Raw genomic sequence first — 12,480 nt, forward strand, 5'->3', positions numbered from 1 at the left:
TTTCCCCTCCTCTACTTTTCTTTTTTACAATCATTACTTTTGCAAACACACCTAGAACAGGGCTAGATACATAGTAGTTATTCAGTAACAGTGATTGATTGACTAATTCATTGTTACAGTAAAGTCAGAATAAATAAACTATTTATTATTGCCTTTTAGTCATTTACATTATCTGCAAGCAAAGAAATGTGTGTTTGCTAGGTTAATAAAGTGAGGTCTGTGAGTGAGGAAAGGGCATTTAATGAGGAGATAACTCTCTCTACTTCAATGAGTCAGAGAAGGCTACTTCAAAGGGGCAGGATTGCAAGAACAATTCAACAAATATTTTAAAGAGCCCACAGCATACAAAGCTTTCTTTTATGTAGTAGGAGTACAAAGACACAAATGAGGCAGTTCTAGATTTCAGGATCTTGCATTTGATCAGGAGAATACAACTTAAGCTGAGCCTTAAAGGAAGACAAATATGGAGATGAAGAGAGAATGCATGCAATGGAGGTTGGGAGAAGGGGATTGTAGCTGGAGTTTATGATGGGAAATAGTGTAGAATAAGGCAGAGGAACTAGGTGGAAGCTGGATTGTGAACAACCTTAAATGGAAGACCAAGCAGTTTATATTTTCTTCTTCCCAGCTCTTCTGGAAGCTATTGAAGATTTTGAACACAGGAATGGCACCTGTACCTGTGGTTTAGGATGATCATTTTGGTGAATAACATTTTGGGGTGTATGATAAAAAAAACAATTTGATAGGAGTAGAAGGAATGCCTTGCTGAAGTAAAGCTCCAGTTAGAATTAGATAACATAAATTTATAGTGAGCCTAGCCAATGTGGTTTTGCAACTTCCTCCAGCACTATTCATGAATACATTAATAGGAGCAGAGGAGGTGGTTGGTTGGGGAAATCCAGGGCTAGGGTTTGGCAAGGCTTACTTAGCAATAGCATAAGAATGCAAAGGATAAAGTTGAACTGGTTCACCAAGGAGTCAAGACAGGGAGGGGAGGAGAGTCTAGCTGGTGTGGGGATGAACTGAGGGGTAAAGGAAGTCTTAGTAAGAATGAAGAACAGGTCCAAGGGTCATAAGGCACAGGAAACATATTGTGGAGTCGGGAAATAAGATGGTATCCCAGCAAAGGATGCTGAGGAACAATCAGACAGGTTGGAGGTGCTTTAGGCCAGAGCAATGTCACAGAAGTCAAAGGAAGAGAAAGTTTTCAAGAGGTGAGGGGGTTCAACAATATTAAAACCTACAGAAAGGTCAAGGAGGATGAGGACTGAAAAAAGATCATCAGATTGAATAGTTAAGCATTTATAACTTTGGGCAAAGTAGTTTCAGCCAAATGATAGGGTTTAAAGACAAACTCAAAAGGTTGGAGAACTGGAAGGTACAAAAGTAGACAAGTGTAGATGGAATTTTCTAGGAGTTTCACTATGAAAGGGAGATACAGGATATAAGACAAACTATAGGCTGATGACATGAGGGGATGACATGATCAAATGAAGGTTTATAGAATAGAAAGGAGGAAGGTGAGGCATATCTAGAAGATGTGTAGATAGGCAAAAGAGAGAGAGACAGAGACAGAGACAGAGACACAGAAACATACAGAGGCACAGAGAGAGACAGAAATGAACTCAGAGAAAAAAAGAGATTGAGAAAGAAAGAGAGGAGGAGAAAACAATCTATGGGGCAAACTCCTGGAGAAGATGGAGGGAATTAAATAGGATGAAGCCTAGGTAGAGTAACTACTTTTAGGAAGAAGTGATTTCCCTTCCTCAAGGACCAAAGTAAAAGAGGAGAGAAATGGGTGAAGATCTAGAGAGATTTTGAGGTATGAAGGAGAGGGAAAGAATGAGCTCAAGGTAAATAGACTTTTTCTCAATAAAGGAGGAGGCAGGTCTGTTGCTGAAGCAGAAAAGGAGAGAGAGTAAGGAGTAGGAGATTGGAAGAGAAAAGAGATTTGAAATTGCTATTATAGAAAATGTGAGAGTCAATCAGAGAGACAGTTTGCTGTGCAGAATGAGGGTTTAATTGAGATTAGATCTCATGAATTTATAATGGACTGAATCAGTGTGATGGTGTGAATTTCTTTACTGGCATTCAGCCACTTGGGAATGCATGAAGAGCAGGCAAGATGATTCAGGGTTGAGAATTGACAGGCCATAAATGCAAAGGCTCCAAGGGTGGAAAACATCATAAAGTAGAACTGGTTAACCATAGGGTCAAGGTTGTAAAGAGGGAAATATAATGCCAGAGCAGGTGTAATTTGATGGGAAGACAGGAAAAGATAAAGGGACTGGAGGTTTTAATAAGGACAAAGAATAGATTTAGGAAAAATGAAGTAAAATAAGAGATGGAAGAACAGTAAATAATAGAGAAAATTCAGAGTTAAAATAATTAAGGTGGCACAGTTACGGGTGATGGAATATCCAAGGCATAACCAATCTTGTTGAATGGCTGCTGTAGAATGAAGAGATAAGAAAACTGATGAAATGGAAGGGTAGGGGAAATTTCAGTGGATATTATTCTGTATATTGAAGTGCCCAGTAGGAGAGTAGAAACTGGGTTGGAAAGGCTATTGGCCTGGAACAGAACTCCTTAAAAAAGGAGGGAAAGTAGTACTCAGATGATAGCAACAAAGATCTGGATATGATAGTATCATTTGATAGAGGGAATCTAAAGGAAGAGATTCAGTGTCTTCTGGAGTGAGCTGGCTTCCTGTGAGATCAAGATTTTGGAAAGAATATAAAAAAAAGAATGGAGCATGAAGGAAAGTTTACTAATGATCATCCAGGACTTCCAGAGAGCTTGATGGAAATGGAGAACAGAAGTGAATTCTGTATGGGGAATAGTAGGATTAAGTTGGTTGGAAATTAGAGTAGGGGGAGAAATGGGAAGAGGAGGGGACTTTAGGCAAGGGGAATGTTGCTTCTGAATTATTAGATTAGGAGAGAAGGAAATTCAAACTGTTTAGCCATAGGTATCAACTGATTGGAACTCTAGCTTCCAAGGTCCTATAAAGAAGCAAGCTAGTATTAGTGCAGGGTTCTTTTTCCAAATACCAAGTTCCCTGGCTTCCTTCAAGCCTCAGCTAAAGTATCACCTTCTGAAAGAAGCCTTTTCCTATTACCCTTATCTTACATTATCTTCAGTTTATCCTGTATGTATCTTGTTTGTTCATAGTTGTTGGTATGTTGTCTCCCCCATTAGATGTTGAAATCCTTAAAAGCAGAAACTTTATTTTTGCCTTGCTTTGTATCCCCAGTACTTAGCACAGTGCCTGGCACATATTAGATGATTAATAAATTCTTCTTGATTTGATTTGGCTTGATTTTCTCAGGACATGTGGGATCAGGCATTGAATATGGAGACTTGGGAGTATCAACTTTTATAAATCACTTAGGTAGAAAACTTGACCAATATCAGTATGACTGCCTTGGTCTTGGTCATACTTACTTTCATGGACCAGCCCTGACTGGCTTAAGTTCTAAGAAAGGACCCATGGGCAACCCCCTCATCCTGATTTTCTTTATAATGTGAGTGAAAGTAGCTGCTTTAGGATGTCAATATGCCCTAATATCCCCTCTTTTCTATAGAGTATTGAGTTTGTCTTTACCAACATGCTTGCCTGGAGCAGGAAAGATGGAACACCAGGAAAAAGCCCCACACTGCCCACTGGGGACTCAGACATCAGACTAAAGATCAAAGGGACCAAGACCTTAGAAACAAGGCCTTATGTGGAACTGAGTGGAATTCAAGATGGAATATCTTCCAGATGTGCCTCACTTACCTCCATATTGCAATGTATTTACTGAGTTAGTGCCCTTTGTGAGTTTAGCCAAGAAAGGGAGAAGAGATATAGGATGATAATTAGTGGGAATAGACAGATGAAGTCATTTCTTGAGAATGTGAAAACATGGGATGATTGTGAGGGGGAATGGATGGATCAAGTGTGAGATGGGGAAGAGATATCAGCAAATTTATAGGTGGTAGAGAAGCAGCCAATAAACAAGGAGAGATCGACGCTAAGTGAGAGGGGGGGATGTTGGAGGGGGAAATCTGTTGAAGAAGACAGGATAGAATGGAATCACTTGTGCATGCAGAGGAGTTTGCCTTGGCAAGAAAAAGGGTTACCATGATGTGAGACAGTATTAGTGTTCCACTAATTCTAGAAGCTTTTTGGCTTATTCTTCATAATCTGTATTGACTACAGACTCATCAATGCTAGATAAATGCAAGGCATCTGGGTTATGTGAGATGAAGAGGAGAGAAGAGAGAGTCCAGAATCTAGGCAGCTATCTTATCTAGCCCCTAACACTCCCCCTCAAATGTTTTCACCTGTATACCAAAAGCACTGATGCAAACATGTTAGGGTATATGGGGTTTGGATTATCCAGATAAAAAAACCCTCTGGATTCCTGGATTCAGGATCCAGGTTTTTAATGTTTAAGGTCTTCTCTGGTGTCCTATCATACACTCACTTGCCTCCTCTGCAGTACCACTGTAGTCCAGCTTCTTGCTGTTAGATGCTTCACCCAGCAGATGGACTAATCTAGAAATATCTGTTTTGGAAAGGAGAACATCAATCTTTTGGGGCTAGAGGAGGTTGGGGGATAGGTCTAAGCCTGTGATTTTATGTGTGTGGGAAAATTTCTGCTGTGGAAACTCCTTCCATTAAAGTGGATCAGCAACTTACCTCTAATTCATAATCTTACAGGGTTGCATGAAAACTAAGTGACTTGGCCATGGTTATATAGTTGATAGGTGCAGGAGGCAGAAATTGAACCCAAGTTTTCCTAACTCCAAGGATATCCACTCTATCAGGCCACATAACTTCTCTGACCAGAAGTTACAAAGTAGGAGGGAGAATTGGTACATAATGCAAACTTATTCATTAATGGAGTCAAAAGTGTATTGAAAGACTATAGAAAAGGTCAGAGCTTTATAGACTGAGAGAGAGGTATCTGAATCATTTTGTTTTGGAAAAACATACATAAATTTGTATTATTGAAACAATACTCTATTCATGGATTTCAGTGGCATTTTCTACAATGCAAATGTATAGTATTTCCTTTTACTCTCTGTTCCAGTTCACATAGACACAGACTTTGGGTTTGTTTCTTCCCAACTGAGGAAACTGCAGACTGTTGCTTGGGAAATAAATTATAAGAGAGAAAAAGAGGGGGAAAGACCAAATTTTGATTCCAAAAGTGGAAAAGAAATAAACATAGGGTTCACTTGACTGAACATTTACTCAAAAGAAAAACAAGCAGAAATAACATTTCTCTTTTGAAAATTCAAAAAAATACCTTAAGAACCACAAAATAGAAAAAATAAGCAGAAGAGATCAGAGCAAGGAAACAGGAATGAGGGATGGCAGCAATCTTCAATGAGGTCATTGTCAAATTCCCCAAGGTCATATTCACAGCCAGTGGCGGGGGTGGAGAAGGAAAATCTGCAGCATCTGTAGCCAGGGCAATTCTCTATGTATTCAGACTCCAGTCCTAAAGGAGGGCCTTCAGGGAGAGCAATCTTGAGAGCTAATCCTGGATAGGGGAAGCAGTCAAAAGAACTTCTGATCTGAAAGGCTGTCTGACCATACTGACAGTATGGCAAGAAGGAAGAAAAAGGTGAACATGAAGTTGAGGAGAGAAGAAAACATGAGCAGTTGAGTATAACTCTCCAAAAGGCAAAATAAAGCCAAATAGCCAGTGTGATTTGTAAAAACAAAACAAAACAAAAAGTTGGAGTAGAAACCACAATGCTCAAAGGAGAATTTCACCCTATGGGGATGTCCCAATGGAGCACTTTCACCCCAGTTATGATTAGAGAGTAGGCATTTCCCTACATCCTTTGTTGCTAACTCTTTTACAAGACACCTCTGAGGTAATTGCTTCCTTTCTGGTACCTCTTACTTTTATGTAACAATCTTCTAAGTAAAGACTGATGATCTAGAACATGCCAAGTCTTAGGTCTAGAGCTGAAGGGAACCTCAGAGGCCATGTAGACCAACCCCTTTATTTTACAGATAAGGAAACTTAGGCCCAGGGAAGCTAATTGATTTGCCCAAAGTCATACAAGCAGTAAATGTCAGAGGTAAGATCTGAACTCATGTCTTCTAACTCCATCACTAATCAGGCAGTTCTCTCTCCACTGCAGCACACTGTCTCATCCAGATGACTGAATGGCATGGTCAGGATTAGCTTTTGACAAAAATGTCAACTTGATGAAGTTTATGTTTGGCATGTTCCCACCTGTTCTGTCAGTGTCTCTTTCCTCTGCCTGTTGCCTTCTACCTTAAAGGAGTCAATCCTATGTCCTCTCTGGACTCTCAAATGACGGTCAACTACGCCTTGCTAAGGTCTTAGGGTAATTAATGGTATTTGAGGCAAAGAATTCTCTGGAGGAAAAGAGGGTGTGGGCCAAGTTCTGATCTAAGAGAGTAAACAGGATGCTCTGCTGGGGCAATCCAAAGTTCCCAGGGTAACCAAGGGACCAGGCAGGAGGTGGGAAAGGAGTTTATAGCAGTTGTCCAAAATTAGAGAGGTCAGCACAAACTAGGGTGGGAAGAACATACTGTGCTTCCACTGCTCTAACTCTCCTCCAGACCACCTATATGTTCACTGTGTTGCAAGGGCCTGGGGATTGGGGGATGACAATCTCTTAGAAAATATATCTCTGCTAAAAGACTCAGCTTGTCTACCTTACTCCACAGCTGCTCCTTGGTGAGTGGGGGTGAGGTGGGAATGGGTGACATTTGGAGATCTGCCACTCTACTCCCCCTCTGCTCATTAAGGCTTGAAGACTTCATATGGTACTTCTGAAGGGATGCCAACCCCTACACTATAAGGAAAAAGGATGAAAGGGATACCTCAGCCCACATGGCACCACCAGGATTAGCATGAAAGAGTTCTGCCAAATGCTTTGCTAAAGTTAAGCTTATTATACAGTGTAGGAGAAAGAGCTCTACATTTGGAGTTACAGACTTGGGTTTGAAACATGGCTCTTCTGTTTACTAGCTATTTATTTGGCCTTGGACAAATCATTTACTGTGAAATGACATGGGGTATGTGGACAGATTTTTGGGGATTCATGTACTTGTATGGGGAAAAATCATATGATTTTCACTATCCTGAAACTAATATATCCTTCCATTATGAATATAGGTAGCAAAACCTTATTCTGAGGAATCTATGCTTACCTTGAGTTCCAGAGGGGTCCATGACACAAAAGTTGAAGAACCCCTGCTTAGGTAATGCCCAATGATTTCTCTCTTGGAGTCTGAATGTTGACAAAGAAAAACAACTTTGTGCCCAAGGTTACAAGGACACACAGCTGTTCACATCTATCAATTATAACTTAAGCATTCTTAGGAATCATTGGGGTACATTCCTGTCAATGATATTAGAAGTGCAGGTTTTCATGCTAACTTCTGAGTGTGTAAAATGAGCTTCAAAGGCAGAGTATAGGGAATAATTTCTGTTTCTGGTGGAAGTTTGACCCCTGACCAAGCTTGAACCCTGTAATTTGCACAGAATTCAAGGGATGTGATAGAGAACAGGTATTGAGAAGAGTCCCTTCAGCATAGCTTCAATCAAATTATTTGTAGGTTTGCCAAGTAAAACCCTTGGGATTAATTTACTGAGACCAGGAGTATGATAAGAATTAAAAATAATTTTTTATCCGTAACTCAGATGAAGAGCTAGAATGAGAAAACCCAGAAGATAAGAGAGAAGCGTAATTTAAAAAGACAGACTTAAAGATGCCTAGACTAAGTTTCTCTAGACATTGGGTTGCCATTGGCTAAGGAGAAGAGAGAGGTCTCAGTGAATGCCTTCATCTTTCAATGAAATATGAAGTAAGGTTCTCAGCTGAGAGGCTTTGGGAAGAAAGAGCCATGGGAGATTTTAGGAGTGATGAAAAGATTTAGAAAAACCACTATGGTGAGTGGAATAGTGAGTCAGTTAGGGAGGTATAAGATTGTTTTCCTGGTGTGAGGTCCCAGTTGAGACTATGTAGCATAAACTCATGGTGGAACCAATTAGTACAGTTTCATGATTTTCTCCATTTTCATGCAGTAGCACATAGAGGGAAAGGAAAATAGCAGATGGTAGAAGTCTGAAGACTGGACTGGGCTGGGCAAGGTCTTCAATAAAATACAGGGGCAAGAAATTCAAGAGAAGAGGTCAGTGTAGAATTGAACTGGTTCACCAAGGAATTATCAGGAAGAATGTGCTTGAGAAGCACAAAGGGGACTTAGCATGAGATGTGATAGTATTGTGACTATCCTTGAGTTCTACCTCCAACGTCATGTCCTTTGTGAAATATTCCCAAAGTACTCTGAACTCTAGTTCACAGGGAATCTGCCTCCTTTGAATTCCTATGGCAGACATTTTCTGTACCACTCATTTGGGACTTAACATCTAAAATACCTATATACCATATACAATTCAAGGCCTTGGAATTGTTACATAATTCTTTAATGCATATGATTTTTCCTGCTAGATTGTAAGTTCCTTAAAGGCAAAAGGGAATTCTTACACATCTTTGTATACTCCACAGAACAGTGCCACTAACATGGTTTCCTTGTATATTACAGGTGCCCAATTAATATTGGTTGAATGATGGATTGCTCTCAGCAGCATGAAAGAAGGACTCTTACACTGTTTGTGGGGACTCCAGGCATGAAGGACTGGTCTAGAAGCAGGAGAGGAGCCTGTCCTGTCTATGCTTTACTCATTGAAAAAGAGCAACCATAGCTGGAGTCCTTGGATAAAATGGCCCAATCAGAGGCTGCCCCTTCCACCCTTGCACGATCCTGGATGCATTCTTATTAACTGGTATAACCCAACTTCACTGTTACGCTGTGATCCATTAGGAATCAGTGAAGCAATCAGCCAGTGCCTAGAACTGATGGCTCATTGTGGGTTAACACTGGTGCTAGCCACTGGAAGGTGACAAAGAGAAATATAGAAAAAAATGGGCTCTCACTTCCATTATTTCAGTTGCTCCTCAGGTGATGCTGGAAAGTAAAGAGACACTTGTCATCTCTATTTTGTAGATCAGAAAACTGGCTCAGGGAGGTAACCTTCCCAGATCATATAGTAAACTAGTAGTCAAGCTAGAACGGGAGCCCAGAACTCCTGGCTGCTGGTTCAGCTCTTTTTTCACTCTGCTTTTCATTTAGTACTAAAGAAGATTACAGTCTAATAGACGAGATGCCATTTTTAAAAAGGTCTGAATGCAAACAAAACAAGCAAACATGCTTTATAAATTACACCAGCAGAGAATGACAGCATGCTGAACTTGAAGTCAATAGACCTAGCTTCAAATCTTGCCTCTAACACTTCTGTGGAAGGATATTTAAAATACCCTTTTTGTTTCTCCAGAAACATTAATACTATTTCTTTAGCCTAAAATCCTTTCCAGACTCTTCTCTTTGAGAAAGTGACGAAGGGTCATCCTTTGAAATGGAGTACAGATGATTAACCAAACTTAACTCTTGTCTAGATAGGATGGTTGCCTCCCCACCCTTTGAAGTGATTGGTGCTATGACCCACTGGGGATGGTGTCTTCTCTTTTGAAATTCAAGGTTAAGATATTGATCACAGGAAGGAACTCTTAAAGGTAAGTGGTCCAGGAAGGAACTAAATAGAAACTATTCTGGAATGTTATCCCCAAATTGTATAGATAGATAATATATTGTGATCTTATTCCCCGTTCAATATTCCTGTGAATGTTACCTCAAATTATCTTGGGGCAGAGATGTGATGGGAGATTTTGCTAGTTTGGACACTCCTCCAAGCTAGAAATGGCTTGAAGTCTTTTTTTTTTTTTTAGGCCACTGGGGCTAAGTGGCTTGCCCAGAGTCACACAGCTAGTAAGTGTCAAGTGTTTGGTCTGAGGCCAGATTTGAACTCAGGTCCTCCTGACTTCAGGGCCAGTGCTCTATCCACTACGCCACCTACCTGCCCCAAAACGGCTTGAATTTATGTTAAGGCTAAATTCAATAAAATATTTCTAGCAGATGAAGCTAAATCTCAGAGTACATTGTTCATATTAATATTTTTTTTTCTTCAACACTTGCTGGCTCCATGGCCATGGACAAGTCTCTCAACTTTTCTGACAAGTTAAGTTTCCTCATCTATAAAATAGGAATAATAATAATAAATAATAATATCACAGATGACTTCACTGGTTTGTTGTGAGAAAAATGCTTTGTGAAGCTTAAAGTCTTATAAAAAATATAAGCTATTATTCAAGGCATCATATAAATGTGAGGTGTCATCGTTGTATTGTTTGTGAATACTCCAGAGTTCAACCAAGGTCAGATGGGGCTGGTCTGGAAAATCATTCAGCTTGGGGATTCTCTTCAGGTTAGATGTAGAAAGAAAGTGGAAACCAAACCCGAGTCCTATTGCCCCTCCACCCCCACCCCAATCTCAGACATAGGGTTTCTTCACACGTCCGCTCAGCTGTCCACTTAAATGTTTTGCCAAGTCCCAAGTCTAGATGACACTTGCTTCCTCTCTAGTAACACAGTTTCCTCTCCTCTTCTCTCTTTCATCCTTAGGAAGGGCAGGCTAATGCCTGGGATTTTTTTTTTTTTGGTAATACCAATTTTGGCCTTAGAAGCAGAAAAAGCTGTCTAGCTGGGGGTAGCAGCCCCACCAGATTCTTGTTGATTCAGCCAATTAAGGAGATTGTCAGGTCATTGTCACCACCCCGGTGCCACACTCTGGTGTTATTTAATTCTATTGTCTCATTTCTATAAGGTAACAAACTAGTCATGAGAACTCCTCCCACCATCTTCTTCTCTTTCCTTTCCACTCCATCCTTCCTTTTCTTTGCTTCCTCCTCCAACAGGGTGAAGTCAAAGTAGCATCCAAGTCACAGATAAAGGGTAAGGCAATGTTTTTGGAATTCCGATCACTAACCTGGAAGTCTGGTGAGTAGATGAGGGAGGCTGGGAGCTCCAGAAATCAATCTACCTATTTCATAACTTTGCTCATGGCTTACTTTGTATTTTGACCATCTCCCCCAACCAAATGGTGCCTAGATATCATCCCATGTTCCAAACCTCCTTTCAAACCTTATTTCTCTCATGTGCCATTCCATTAGAACCTGATACTCTTTCACTAGACAATAGAGGAGGCAATGAGCTAATCTGACAAACTTAACCATGATGTGTCCTATGATAGATCCCACTAGATAAATTGAAATGATAGATCCCACTAGTCTGTTTTATGAACAATCTTAGAAAGAAGGCTGAAATGGACTTGCTCAAATAGTGATGAGTTGATTCCTTGCAGGACAGTCTCATGGGGAAAATATTACAAGTCATAGAACATAGGCAGCTGCCTGTGTCTCCTACATATAGGACTAAGACTGACATTCAGCAAATTTTCAGAGACAAAGATTGTCTCTCTTTGCTACCCCTTCTTACCCTTTCAGGGTGCCAAGACTCATTTGGCAGTGAGTGAGGAAAACCTCTTGTCAGGGCATAAAGTGTCTGATATTCTCATTTATGTGTTAACTTTCCCAGGGAATATATATTTTAAGAGAAGAAACCAAGAAGGAATGGAGGTGGGAATGGGACAATTTTTTAAAAATGTTACATTTTTATTGATCACTTTTGTTTTTGTTTTTAAATTACCTTCATTTCCTTATATTTTTCTGCCAGGTAACAGAGTGAAAAACAAAAAATAAAAAAAGTAGCTTAGCAAAACTAACCAATACATCAATGGACTCTGACAGTATGTGCAGTGTCCTATACCCATAGGAAAAGAAGGAAGGGACTTATGTTTTCAGGGCACTCAACTTTTAATCAAAGGTATGAACTGCTTATTCTGGAGCTTCCACTAGAATTTAGGATGTTTTCCTGAAAGCATAATTTTGTGTTTAAAAATGGAATAACAAAAGGGACTCTTATGTACATGTAACACTGACAAATCCTGCCTGTTACACTGAGGGAGGAGCTATCAAATAAGGGCCTAGTCAGTCATTGATTAAGTGCCTACTATCCAGGGTGGGGAAACTGCTTCGTTGAGGCCATATGTGGCCCTCTAAATCCTCAAGTGCAGCCCTTTGACTGAATCTAAACTTCACAGAACAAATCCCCATGATAAAAGGATTTGTTCTTTAAAGCTTGGACTCAGTCAAAAGGCAGCACCCAAGGACCAAGAGGGCCACGTGTGGCCTTGAGGCTGCAGGTTCCCCACCCCTGCTAGGCATTGTGTTAAATCCCTGCCCTAAAGGAGGGGCTCTTCCTGCTGTCAATCCACATGGAGAGTTTGGTGAGTGACATGAGAAAATCTATGCTGATGTAGAATGAAGGGGCTCTACTCCACTTCAGAGCACATGTGGACATTCTGTGACTATTGCCTTTCTACTTACAATATAGTGTGCAAAGTGCAAGGCACTTAGTAGGTGCTTTATAAATGATTATTAACTGACTGGGAAAGAAAGTATTTTAATTCTCTCTCTTTC

This window comes from Phascolarctos cinereus, unplaced genomic scaffold (genome assembly GCF_003287225.1).
Source record: "Phascolarctos cinereus isolate Bilbo 61053 unplaced genomic scaffold, phaCin_HiC Scaffold_3;HRSCAF=262, whole genome shotgun sequence".
Taxonomy (NCBI): Eukaryota; Metazoa; Chordata; class Mammalia; order Diprotodontia; family Phascolarctidae; genus Phascolarctos; species Phascolarctos cinereus.